The sequence below is a fragment of the Anas acuta genome, chromosome 7, assembly GCF_963932015.1.
Source record: "Anas acuta chromosome 7, bAnaAcu1.1, whole genome shotgun sequence".
NCBI classification, from domain to species: domain Eukaryota; kingdom Metazoa; phylum Chordata; class Aves; order Anseriformes; family Anatidae; genus Anas; species Anas acuta.
In genome coordinates this window covers 36,170,799-36,184,136 of record NC_088985.1, presented here as the reverse complement: position 1 = coordinate 36,184,136, position 13,338 = coordinate 36,170,799, and the positions used below count along the sequence as shown (strand labels likewise).

General features: G+C 43.0%; 1 long non-coding RNA gene across 1 annotated transcript; it reads right to left on the bottom strand.

The window, feature by feature from the left end:
• Positions 1-5,851: 5,851 nt before the first annotated feature.
• LOC137859900 (uncharacterized) lies at positions 5,852-9,957 on the bottom strand. The gene is made up of 4 exons (XR_011098640.1): positions 9,902-9,957; positions 8,938-9,008; positions 7,104-7,300; positions 5,852-7,023 (listed from the first exon to the last, which is right to left on the bottom strand). It is a non-coding gene; the product is annotated as an uncharacterized lncRNA (long non-coding RNA).
• Positions 9,958-13,338: the final 3,381 nt, after the last annotated feature.

The following is a 13,338-nucleotide window of genomic DNA, read 5'->3' as shown; positions in this document are numbered from 1 at the left end:
GTTATCCTTAAAGCACATATAAAGATACACCAGCATTAAGAAACAATAGCCAAAAAGTTTAATGAATATAATTTATGAATTTTTGGCATCTGCTTGGCATGCCATGGCCAATAGAATTTATGATACATGGAGGAATACCTATATATGTTTTCTGTAAGTTACAAATAAAAATTTATTCTTTCGTGTTAGGCGGGCAGTGGAGCGATCCCGAGCAGTTCTGACCTCTGCTATTTACAGAGCCCGCTGCTGGCAGAGGCTGTGCTCCCAACTGCAGCAAATAGATTATTTTCTCACTCAACTTTTTTATTTATAATATTACAAAAATAAGTGTGACATGTTTAGGGGATGTGTCATATTTTAGAAAGCTCAGCCAAGGCGCATTTTGGACTTGTTTTAAAAATGGTGACCCTTAAAAATAATTTCCTGCATAGTTTTCTATTTTCTATGTAGAAAAATCAGATCATAACACTCAAATTTTATACAACATATGTTGGTATCTGTAAAAAGTAAATTCATAGATGCCTTTATGAATCTTACTGAAAAAAAGAACAATACTAAAATTCCCTTTTATAGCAAAGAGCCATCTCAGCATCACTGAAACTTAGACACAGCCTATACAAAAAGAACTAAATTTTTTTCTCCAGCAGATTCCTGAGCACTCTCCCAGTTGTGAGCAGGCAGGAGGGAAAAAGAGACACCTATCAGATCTATCTAAATAGGAAGTATTCTCTCTGTTTTCAAAACCATCTTAGCTGCAACCAGTTCATCTGCTGCACAGGAAAAAAATCTTGCTCATGTCTATGCATCTCTGGGATGCAGCAGCTTTTAAATTGCACAAATATGTTTGTACTTGGCGCATTCTTCAAAATGCCACTGCAGCTCTGCAATGGCAAGGGAGCAAAACAGTTTTTGGAAACTGAATTTCCACAGAGCACTGGGATAAATTCTCCACAAACTGACAAGAAAAGCCTGCTCACAAACAGACCGGACTGGAGCTGTCCTTTCATCTCAAAGCAGGCTTGCTGTAGTACCTCTTAACTAATGGCATATAAAAGATGACTATTTTTGAAATATTCATGTAAGAGAGGTCTATGATCAGGCTGTACTAAACCCCAGGAGTGTAAATGTCTGCTCCACTCCTGTCCCTGCCCTTTCTGCTCTGCTCTTGTCTTCAAAAGCCACCAGCGCTGAGATTTTCCCTTTCCTCCTGGGGCACAAGTGTGGTTTAACAGCTCCCCATGTTGATGCTGGCACAAACACGCTGCAGGGGCTCAGGGGCAAAGCCCAGTTGATGCCTCCCTAATTCAGGCCTTAGAAGCCATCAGCACGGACACATTGAAGAGGTTCTCTGTTACGGTGACTGTCAGCCCGTGTTGTTCAGGCAGCGCTGGCACATCACAGGCATAGCTTACGTATTCAGAATTTTCTTAAAATCATTATATGGCCTGCTTTAAAGCATAGTTGCTTTCTAAAATAAACCGAGGAAAACTAGCATTGCGATATTCAACTCACTGTCAGCAATTCTAGATCAGCTGTCACCAAACCAGTGCTTCCCCAATGGCTTTTCCCACCTGCCAGCCCCAAAGCTCAGTTTGGGACAGGAGGACCAGCATGGGATCTCCAGCTCACCCATCACCACCAGGAGTGATGCTGAGCAACCATGCTCAATGCATCCAAGGAGAGACAATTCTGACTGTAATAAGTGGCAAACCCTCACACATCACCTTCAGTAATTTCTCATCCATACTTTTGGGTGAGTTGCTGTTAATACACATGATGGAGAGCAGCCCTGTGCAGTTGGGTGTTGGAGCTTCCACACTGACCACCAACAGGCTCCCAGCACCCACGCAGCACAGAATTACCCACACGTCCTTACTGGCACCATCAAAATCACTACCTTGAGCCAGTTGTTATAAATAGCGTGCGTGGAGGGGAAAACAGGATCTTGTAATTGATTATTTAGTGCAAAAAAAGGAGGAAAATTAACACAGGTGGTGATGGCAGATGTGACAGCCCAGGATACTTGGCAAAATATGGAGCATATTTGATTAGTGATATGGATGCTTCTATGGCATTGGAGGCTTCACTTCTGTTAAACCCTTTAAGTAGGGTTGTACATAATAAAAAACTAAATGGGAGTTAGAGTTTATTTTGGTTTTGATACTTAAATCATTGTGAACAATTGCAGATTCTGTATATTAGCTAGCAAAGTAAGGCTATAAAATTCTTTCAGTAAAACAGTGACAGCAATTAGATGCTTAAAAACTGACCATCCCTGTCAGATCTCAAAATGGATGCATGGCCACATGAAAGGCAGCAGCCATACGTATTATGTCATGGCACCGGGCCAAAGATATTATATTTCCAAGCAGTGATTCTAAAGGATATGATTACAGTTAATTAGAAAATGCTAATTATGATTTTTTTCCTCTTCCCCATTATTCTAATATTTTTGCCTGGTGAAGGTCTGGGGAAAAGCTGGAGATGTGCTGGGTGGGAAACCACCCCTCCACGGTTTGGTGCAGGGAAAAGATGTGCAGGGACATGCTGCTGGGCAGGCACTGCCCTGTGCAATGCAGGATCAGCACCACTTACATCCTTAAAACCACAGGTCCCTCCCCAGAATTGCACCCCCTCGCAGGACCTACATTTGCAGAGATGTTTTGGCACTTCCTCATCAACAGCACGATTCCTACTGCCTGTTTGCAAGCCAGGCAAAACCCATGCTGCTTCTTTCCCTGCAGACCTTGGTGGGTGGGAACAAAACAAAGCCCCCTTTATGGTAACAAACCCAGTACAGAGACAGTAACTAAAAGCATGCTACCATTTTTTGGGGCCAAGGAAACCTTCCCATACAGCCCTCAACATAAACCTTGAAGGCATCTACCTTCCTTCATGAAATTCCTGCACATTATTTTGCACATTTAATAAGAGAAAATATGAAGAGAAATAGTTGTTCAGCCTTCCATGGGATGCATGGATGATGATGAATTATTGGGCAGAATGACCGTACAACTTAATTGCTCTCAGTAACAAGCCTTTTGGAGGCTGGTTTCTCCAGACTAATTTATCCTACACTTTTTATGCATCTGCAAGTAAAAGTATTCAGGAAAGGTGTGCCTGTAACACAAGTCCCTGTGCACAACACCAGTGCAATTGCTCCCCAAAGGAGGTTTTACTGATGTGCATGGGGCATCCTGCAAACAGGAGAGGGGCTGGAGCAGGGGGACAGGAGCGTGGTGAGGTGCTGAAATGAGGGACTGAGGGCCCCACGCTGCGCTCACCAGCTTCATCTGTCTCTGCCACTGTTAAGAGCAAACAAATTGTTCCTCATATAGCTCCAGCTTCACCCTTCACCTCCTGAAAGATCATGGAAGAAATATGCCACCAGTACCCGGGAAAACTCCCACAGCGGTTTGTCCGTGCTAGGTTCAGCATTTTATTTTTCCTCGCTGAAATATAGTCCAAATATGAGGCCTTTCCTCATACAAATCTTCTACAAATCTCCCTTTGTTCGGAGCCTTTAGACAAAACAGAAAATTTAATACTGTAAATCTCCAGGGAGAGAGGGAAGGTGGAACGGTCAGAAATGGGCAGAAAAAGGTGTTTCCAGGCCACGTCCCCAGGCCTGTGACCCCATTGCCACCAAGAGCTGCCCACCTGGCCTTGTGGCCTTGAAGGGCACCACTGAGCAGGACAGGCAGACAGGGATGGACAGACCATACACCTGCAATAAACTCCTGATACACCACTGGTCTGGGCATCAGACTACAGCCAGCACTGAAGCAGTGTTCCTGTTGCAATGAACAGTAATTAAATGCAATATTTCTATTAAAAAAAATCCTAGAAGCCATCCCATCCCTTTCAAGCAACCAGGATGCTTTTCTTTTATGCTTGTTTTTGTTTGCATGACACAAACTTGCATTCTCTAGCCTAATTCTAGCATTCTGTTGGTTTTTAATTTAAAATCACCGTGGTTGGTGGAGTTGGAAAAGAAAGTTATACTTCTCATCTTTCACATGATTTTAGCAACCTTGTGTAGTGTTGGCCCCTTGCAGAGTCATCTTCTGACTTGCTGTAAACTCTTTCTGGAGAGAAATAAAGGAGCCAAAATTTCTCATATTTACAGTATCACTCATTTGACCCTAACTGTGCTGTGTTTTATTGAATTTACTGTTTACAAACAAACACCCATACTCCAACCCACCACTCACACCCAACAGGGAAAACCACCCTTCGTGTTGACACCAATGCTTCTTCAGTGAAACAACAACAGATGCTTTCAGACCCCAGCCTTCCCCACACCTCCTCCACAGTTCCACAGGGAATTTTGGCCAAGCTTGTCCCCATCCTCACCCCAGCATGAGCCACCTCCAAGCCCTGCCTGGGGAACCCCACACTGGTTTCACCAAACTGAGTTCCACATGTGGGAGAGGAAGGTGCCTCCTGGAAATCAGTGACCACACTTTTCCAGGACATCCTTTATCCTAGGAGCCACAGGGCAAGGTAATGATGTAAAGGGTAAGAATGAGAGGGAAATAAATATTACAAGGGCTCCAGTGCCACATTAACTAGTACATCTCCATTTACCTAAGCACATCTGGAAGCTACTGCGAAGACTACATATGTTTAATACACCACCACCCATTCTCCTCTCTGCCTTATTCCTGCCAATACCTTAGCTCCCAGCACCCTCACATCCATGCACAACCACTCGTTCAACAGGAAAGCACTGATGCAAAAAGCAATCTGTGATTTTTGAGCAATTTGATGTATTTTCTGAGTACTAAATCAATTCCCTGTATATAGGAACTATCACATTTCCACCATTCACCAGGAATGGATATCTAACTGTAATCAAATCAGTGCTTCAGCTGCTACCAGTGTCCACAAGGTACTGTGAGCAGCAGTTAACATGTCAGGAAAGTTGAACTCAACCATCCACTACTATCAGTTCTGGTTAACTTTCCTTCTGCTATGCCCACCATGAATACCCTTAAATACAGCATTTCCAGTGTGCCCATAGCTCAGTACTCCTAATTTAGAGGTAGCAGCAGCTGCTAGATAAATCTATGTAGCAAAGGCAAAAATACTCCTCTAAATTCAAACTCTTTTTCCTGATCCTTCTTAAAAATTTCATGCAGGAAGAAGAAAAATAAAAGGTGGCTGTTCCCCCCGTTCTTCCTAGGTTACCCTTAGCCAACCTTTGGATGGATTAGCTGGAGTAACACATCAGCCTGGATACTGACGTTTTCTGAGACAAATGCTTGATTGATTTGTTGCACAGCCATTTCCACTGATTTTTCCTGTCACGAAGTTTGGGGGCCCTGTACCTGCAGCACAGCCGAGGAGGATTCCCCAGGGACAGGCAGTGGAACACCAGGCAGAGCAAGGCCATTAACAAACCACTGCCAGGAAGCCTCCAAAGGATTGAAGCTGGAAGGTGTTTTCAGAAATATAACGCAAGGCTTTCCAGGATAAAAATATTTTGTTATAAAGTGCCCACATTGAAGTGATCCATGTAAGAAATTCTAGAATATTTCTGGTTTTCTTAAAGCAGACTCCTAACTTTTAGCTTCAAAGTGGCATTTTTTAAACATAAAAGAGAATAAATAGAGATGAAAACAGCTAAATGCAAAGCTTAAATAACACAAGACCAAAACCTGTTTCTGAGGGCTTATAACTACATTTTTATGTGTGTTTTTTCCTTATTGCTGAAGTGAATGCAATTGTGTTTGCGTGTACCATGTCTGAAACAGGCTCAAAAATTTTAATATGGAATAGGCACACCTCAAAGCTCCCCTGCTGCTGGCTGCAAGCAGAACTGAAAAGAAAGTTGGCAAGAAAAATGTTTGCAAAATATTTTAATGGTTGCCAATTTTCATGGTGTTATAGCAAACCTGACCATGCCCAGAGATTTTCTTGAAGCCTCGGCTTTCACAAGCAGAGATGAGAAGAAACCAGTGACTAACTGAGAATCAGAGCTCTTCTTCAGATAAGCAAGAGGAGTCACTAGTTGCAAAATTCTTAAAAACATGTTCCAGCTACAACATATAGACTTAAACAAAGCAAAGTAAAAATAAATTCATTGTTAGAAACCCAAATTTTTTAATGAATTATTTTTGACCAAAAAAATGATGCCAAAGATAACAGTTGCTTGGTCAAAAAGGTAGTCCCTAGGAACCAAAAACCAAGGATTTAAGTCCCTTTGTATCACCTTCTACACATAAGGGTCGCTCTCTACTAGAGATCTTGGGGCTTTCATCATCAGTGGGGAGGGGGAAAGGGAAAGGCAGGGCGAGGGCTTTCCCAGAGGGATGGGATGTGCCTGGGACAATTGGAAGAGGAAGCCTTTGTCTGCTCCTGTCCTCCCCACCACCTTTGGAAGTAGCAGTGGCAAGAGACTGGACTCAAATCTCATCACTGGAGGTTGAAATCCCTGCCAGAGGCACCACACCTCAGAGTTATCCGCATGAATTACAAGGATTAAATCATCCCAAATTGCAGCCAAGAAGTCACCGCACAGCCCAGCTACTAAATACTGAATTTGAGTGGAGAAGCACAGTTAATCTGAAATAATCAATAGTTGGAAAAAAAAAATAAGTTTTCAGACAATTTCAAATGCTGAGCATCTTTATCCAGAAGTTTTCTTAATCCCACACAGCATCATGGGGTTGAGACAAGGGCTGTGCTGTGCCTCTTATAGCAATCACAGCCTCCTGCTCATGCTGCTGCCTGTCCATGCAACATGGCTCTGGAGCTGGACACCAAAACTGCCTGATTCCTCTGCACTACAAGGCTGACTCTTCAAATAACTTCACTAAAACATCTTACTCTCCTCCATTCCAGGTCTGTCGTGGAAACCTTCAATTCCCAGGACCACAGGGGTTTGCAGGACATGGTGCCAGCAGTGCATGGAGCAGGCATGGGGCCAGACAAGACCTGGCAGTCACTGCCTGCAGCCTCACCCTCCATCAGTCCACTAAAAAAAGAGTCAGGATAGGTGGTGCTCACCAGGACGTGCTGCAAAGTGCATGAAAAAACATGGGAAATTGTGCATCTGCAGGGAAGTGGTGTAATAAATGTTTAAGGACTGCTCTCACCATCCCACTCTCTCCCATCAAATTGAGGTCTTGCTTCGGTTTGTCACTGAGTTTGTCTGCTCCAAAACTGCGGTTGTCTCATTGCATTTGTGAGGTCAGGCGAAACCCTCATGTGTTTATACATCCTGCACCAGAGACACGCTGCCATGTGATTTGCCTCAAATCCTCTGCAGTCCTTTTCCCTCGGTCCTTTTCCTCTGCAGCAAGCACAGAACGCATTTTTAGCGAGTACCTCTATTTTCAGTTCAGTTTGCACTGAGCCAGTCTGATGACTTCATTCAAAATACAAGTAGAAGAGTATTTTTGGAAATGCCTTTTGCAACTTTTACCTATTGCATTGGGCTCCTCATTGTTAGGCAGAGAACAGGGTTTGTATAATGTAAAAAGCACAGCCCAAGAATGGGAGCACAAATTGGAGTTGCCCATTCCACCCACCACCAAATCATGCCCATGAGCACCATATCCATGTGTCTCCAGGGATACCAACTCCATCAGTTCCCTGGGCAGCCCCTTCCAGAGCTTCACCATCCTTGGGCAGAAGAAATTCTTCCTGGTGTCAAATCTAAGCCTCCCCTAGTACAACTCAAAACCATTTCTTTACATCCTATCATTTGCCACCTGAGATTTATCCCTATCACCTGAGAATTATATGTCAATTATCTCTATTTAAAGCATAAGAGCACCCCTAACAGACATCCTTATACCCTTCTAGCAGTGGCCACAGGCTCCAGATTGCAGCTGTAAATGTTGAAACACAGCCAAGGTTACAAGTATCTAAGAACCATTTACCTGCTGATAGCCATGTGAAGTGAGCTAGGAGCTTCAGACCTGTTTAAGCAAGCACCTGGGTGGTGAAAACAACTGAAACCACTGAGACAGTTGGCACACCTGGCTGGAAACATCAGAAGAAAGGTCAGAAATGGGCAATCTCCCCATTTCTGTTCTAGATCCCTAACTCTCAAAGGAGCCATGACAGATGATTTATTCATTCATCCTCTAACACAAGAGGACCAACTGCTAAGCCACAAAAATGAAGTAAACAATTTCTGAACCTACTAAATATATATAAAAACACCTATCATCAGGTTTGGAGTTTGCCTAAAAGGTCACAGACAATCTGTCTGGTGAACATGGAATACAACTTTTGACTTGTGTGCAAGAATAATCAACACTTGGAGCAAGTTACATATGATGGAGAACAGAGAACCATCAAAAGACCAGGAACATCTGATCAATAGGAATATTTAATACTCCAGAAAAAAAAGTGAGATTTAAATGCTCAGCAATTATCTGTGTAATAAGGTTAAGTGTTGAGAAACTAATTATAAATACTGCAGTATGCATTCATGTGTGTTCATGCTCATGTAATATTTTAATCTCAAATGTCATGACACACTTTAATTAAAACATTTATTTATTGACAATTAGAGCTATTCAAATAGTGCCTACTTTTCAGTACCTTCAGCAGTGAATGACAGACCAGGAACAGAAGTAGAAACAGCTCAGGTGTGATGTGTCGATTCTTTTTGATACATGCTACATGCTATTTCCTTTTCTTTAAGAGCTTCTTTTTTAAAGGCTGTCTCTCCCCCTATATCTCCAGAACAATAAAATTTGCTCTGCAGAGAGTGATACAGTAGTGATCCTCCACAGCCACTAAATAATACATGCTTCTCCTTTACTTACTGTATAATTTTTGGCATTGCTTCCTCCTTTGCCAGATATATATATGAGGAAGATTCATGCCAGCTTTGCATTTGTTCATCAGACCAAATACAAGAGCTAAGACAAACTTTCCATAACTCTCATGAATCTTTTTCCAGGTCAAGCTCACCACTCACAGCCAGTTCTTCCAGGACAAAGCAGGCAGAAGGAAAAGCTCCTTTGGAGAACACAGAGCAGGACCTATGAAAAACATGATCACTCCTCCGTGCAGCCCTCCTTAGATCTTGTTGGTGGGAAACAGTAGGTGGATGGTGGAAAACATAGGGTTTGGGGCAGACACCATTCCCTGGGAGCAGCCCCACAGCCCATGCAGCTGCTCCTTGTCTGGGACTACAGAGTCTTGCCCATGCAGCAGCTGAAACTCCTGGCTGAAACTCCTAAATGATTCACAAATCTGAAGCCCTATCTCTCCATCTCCATCTGAGCAGGCTATTTGTAGAGGGTTGGTTTTATTCACCCCAATTTAGCTTGGTCAAGGGAACAGCTTTGAACCAAACCAGAAGAACCAGACTGAGTCTGGAAAGAAGCTTCTGTAAGGGGGCCACACAACCCTTGCTGCTTTCCCTTCAACTGGCTTTCTTTGTGAATTTTCTCCCTTTCTCCAAATGAGAATCTCTTCTAGATTTTCCTCCTGACCACATAAAGGAATAACTTTGACATTTAGCAGAAAACTAACCAAAATAGCTTAAATACTACATACAAAATAACATAGTTTAGTCATTTTTTAGATATAAACATGGGAAAAGGGAGGAAATATCAGATTTTGCAAGATTTTTCCCAGTTAACATCTTAAGGATGCTTAAAACAGCCTCAAGATAGAAACATATATGTATATATATCATGAGGCCACTAACAAGCAGCCTTGAAATCCAACACCTACATGGAAGAGCCCTCTCTGATCCTCAAAGAGGTAAAAAGTTAACCTCAATATCATCTTCCATAACTTGAGGCCACAAACCAAAATTCAGTTTGTGGGGGTGGAAAAATAATAAAATACTCTCTTCCAACTTAAAAAAAAAAAAAAGTTTCCTCATAAACCAGAAAAAGGAGCAATAAGTTAATATGTACTCTACCTCTCACATACAAAAGCCTCCCCAGCAGCATCTAAGTTCCACCAGTTCAAGGTCTGTGTGTGTTCCCCCTCTATTTAAAGACTTGTTGCCCCTAATTAAGCCATCTGCTAGTTCACACTCCAGCCATACCTAGTCAATTAGGGTAACGAGCAGGTCCTACCCCTCTGTTCTGCACAGCAGCAGGTCTGCTGCCTCCAGAGAGCTTCGTTGCCCTCTGTTGGGAATTTGTGCACCGCATGGCACAAAGTGTGCGTCCCCTATGGGAAGTGGCACCCAAAGTATTCATCTCCACATTGTTTCTGAAGGGATCACTGGCAGCAAGTGTTAGATCAGCAGATCCAGAAAACGTATCTAAAACGCTGGTATAAATAGCACGGTTGAAGTCTAGTGGGCAAATGAGCTTCTCGTAACAAAACCAGTATTTATGACATGGAGTTGTCTTCAGATATTTAGGAAGTGCTAATTGCAACCCTGCATCAGCCTTACAGAGGCAAAAACCCTGGAACTAGCAGTTGCACAAAAATCTGGAATGAATAAAATTTCCTCTAAACCCATAATATTTTTCTAATGACAGAATTTTATCAGTTCAAAAACTTGATTTTCTTTACCTGCTTCATTGTTGTTAGGTTTTTGTATTGTGACACATTAGCCTGGCATAGTGAATAACCCATTGGTTAGCAATGTTCATGAAAGATTACTGATATAAAATAAACTTTTGTTCCCAGTGCTACAATTGCAGATAAAGTGCAGATAAAGTGCATCTGGGTCCAAATATACATATATATGTGTGTGTGTGTGTATATATATATATATATATATAATTTTTTTTTTTTTTGAAAAGTTAGATGGGAATTTCATTCATTCAAAAAAAAAAAAAGTCTACTTTTGGATAATGAGTTTTTTACTCCTTACATCATTCTTTGTTTTACATGTCCCCATCTTTTAAGTGGTTATTGGCCGGGTGCCTTGGTGGTGGCCACGTGGGAAGCCCCCCAGCAGCAGCCCCCACCCTTCGCCCTGCCTCCCTCGCACCTCCGTCAGGAGAGGCAGTGGTGTGACCTTCATCACAAATTCAAGTTTTGCTCTGTAGGGAAAACATCTATGAAGCTATAGAGCTATTCTGGGGTAAACGATAGACTATAACTTCCCAGTGACTTGTATCTCAGCCAAACTTGTCCTAATTAGGGAACAGGTAATTGTATTTGCTTGAGAGGCGATGGCTGTGTTAAAAGGCCAGAAATATAACTTTCTGCGGTTGCTGCAAGCCATTCTCCTCTTCTCCTCCTGCTCTCCCAGAGAAAACTTGGGAAGCCATAAAACAGGCATATAAGTGGAACATATGCGCATTCCCAAGGCCCAAAAGGGGTTTTTCTCCAAGATGATCACAGGTCCACTGTGTACCTGGCAGCAAAAACGTGCAAAGGGAGTGCAACGCTGTAGAAGCCTCTAAAGGCATCAAGGAGAAAAGCAGCAGTTTTCCAGGATGATTGGCAAGAGGTCGGTTCTCTTCAAGCTGTTGCCAAGGACTAGGACATAATTAGATGTCAGGCACAATTCAGCGACTGCCACCCGCTCCCTGCACCACTCCAGTGCCGGGCTCGTGGCTGGGGATCGTTAGGAGCACCGCACAGGCATGGGCTGGGAAATTCTGCCTGTAGGCACTAATTTTAAACTGCTCTCACCGATCCCGTGTCCAGGGGGTAGGCATGCAGAATTTAGGGCAAGGGTAAAAAAAATAAATAAATAGAACGTGGGGGAGAGAGAGAGAAGCATGTAGGATATGTTAATTTTTGAGCTTCACAAGGGGGGAGATGAGAAGGCTACACCATAGCTGCTTGTAACAGTGCAGCAATGCTTATCAATAGGGTTTGTAAATCTGTTTGTTAGCCATGTAGTATTTTGCCAAGGAATCTGCTTCCATGTGCATAACATGCAGCAAGAGGTGAGGTGCTTGAGATATGGCATTTCCTAAAGGCAGGTAATATTACTTTTTGAGAAAACTCTTGAGTCTTACCAGCGTGAAAGGACAGGTGGTGAATAGTACCTAAAATCTGGCTACAAAAGTTTACTTAAAAATATGAATTAAAATTATAATGCAGCCCATGCTCTTCTCCTGGCTTTATTTCACATTGGTGTCTCTGCAGTCACCAGTGAGGAATTTCTCCCCAGGTATTCCCCAGATGAGTGACTTGGTTGGGACCTACAGCTTTGGCCCTTCTGCAGGTGCAAAGTCTTCCCACAGCAGGAATATGATGTCTTGTCTTCTCTTCATTACACCATACAGCACTGTGTGCAACCCACTGACAGCTCATGCTGGTGCCTAAACTGCATCTCTTGTACAGAAGGAATGACACAAGACCCTAAATTTCTCTATTTGCATCGTGCAAGTGGTAGCAAAACCCTCAGCTCCTCCTTTTGCAGTCCACCTCAGTGACAATAATTATGACTTGGCTGAAGGTTCGCCTGAGGTTACTTGATCTTTGCCCTGTTTTAATAGATGTTTGAACTTCTGATAAAAGATATCTGGGGTAATCCCCCCGCCAGCGATCTCCAGAGCTATCTGTGCAGACTGGGGCTCCTGCTGTACTGTTCCAGGTAATATTAGCCCCAACAAGGATTAGACTCCATTTAAATTCAAATGAAGAGATTATTAAAGACCCCGTTCTGTGGGGAAATGGAAACAGGAATCTCAGCCCCACTGAAAGATGTGTTTGCCGAGAGCGCACAGGACACAGAGCCAGGAGACCTGCAGTGCCTGCTGCCTGGCTGTGTGACCTGAGGGAACAAGAAAAAATAAAAGGAAAAAAAAAAAAAAGACCTTTTCTCTGCCCTGTCTTGATTTTGTCACTGATTACAAATCAGTGGGTATAACTCCACTTCCCTTTGCGCGGGCTAGATGTCCACAGCACTGTGGGCAGGAGGCAGCCTGGGTGCCTGGGCTGCCCCATCCCTCCCCAGGAGTAGAACTCAGCATTCATCTGTCATTAATTGGGAAAAAAATAAAAATAAAAGTACCTGAAAGCACTATTTTGGTTCTTTACCAGCATCCCCTGCACTCTGCACCTTTCACACTTTGGAGCTGCCAGCTGTGCCAGTTCTGCATGGGCTGGGGAAGGGAGCTGCACTCCCAGACACTTGGCCAAAAATTCCACAAACCGCTGGGAATGTTGTACCTCAGCAGCATCTTCAGAGAGGTCTGCAAGTATTCACGCTTTTCAGATTTTCTGCTGTGCAATCAGAGATTGGAGCGCGGTCCTTCCACTGGTTAAAAGTGGTCTCTAAGCAACAAGCCCTGAAATGTTTTCAAATCTTTTTTTACTTGACCCAAGATTTGTGCTGAGTTAGATGAGTAAATACTGGCATGATGTGACATTCTTGTTATTTATGTTAGATCCAAATAAGTGGAAGATAACCTAGGCAAATTTCCATTATCTAAT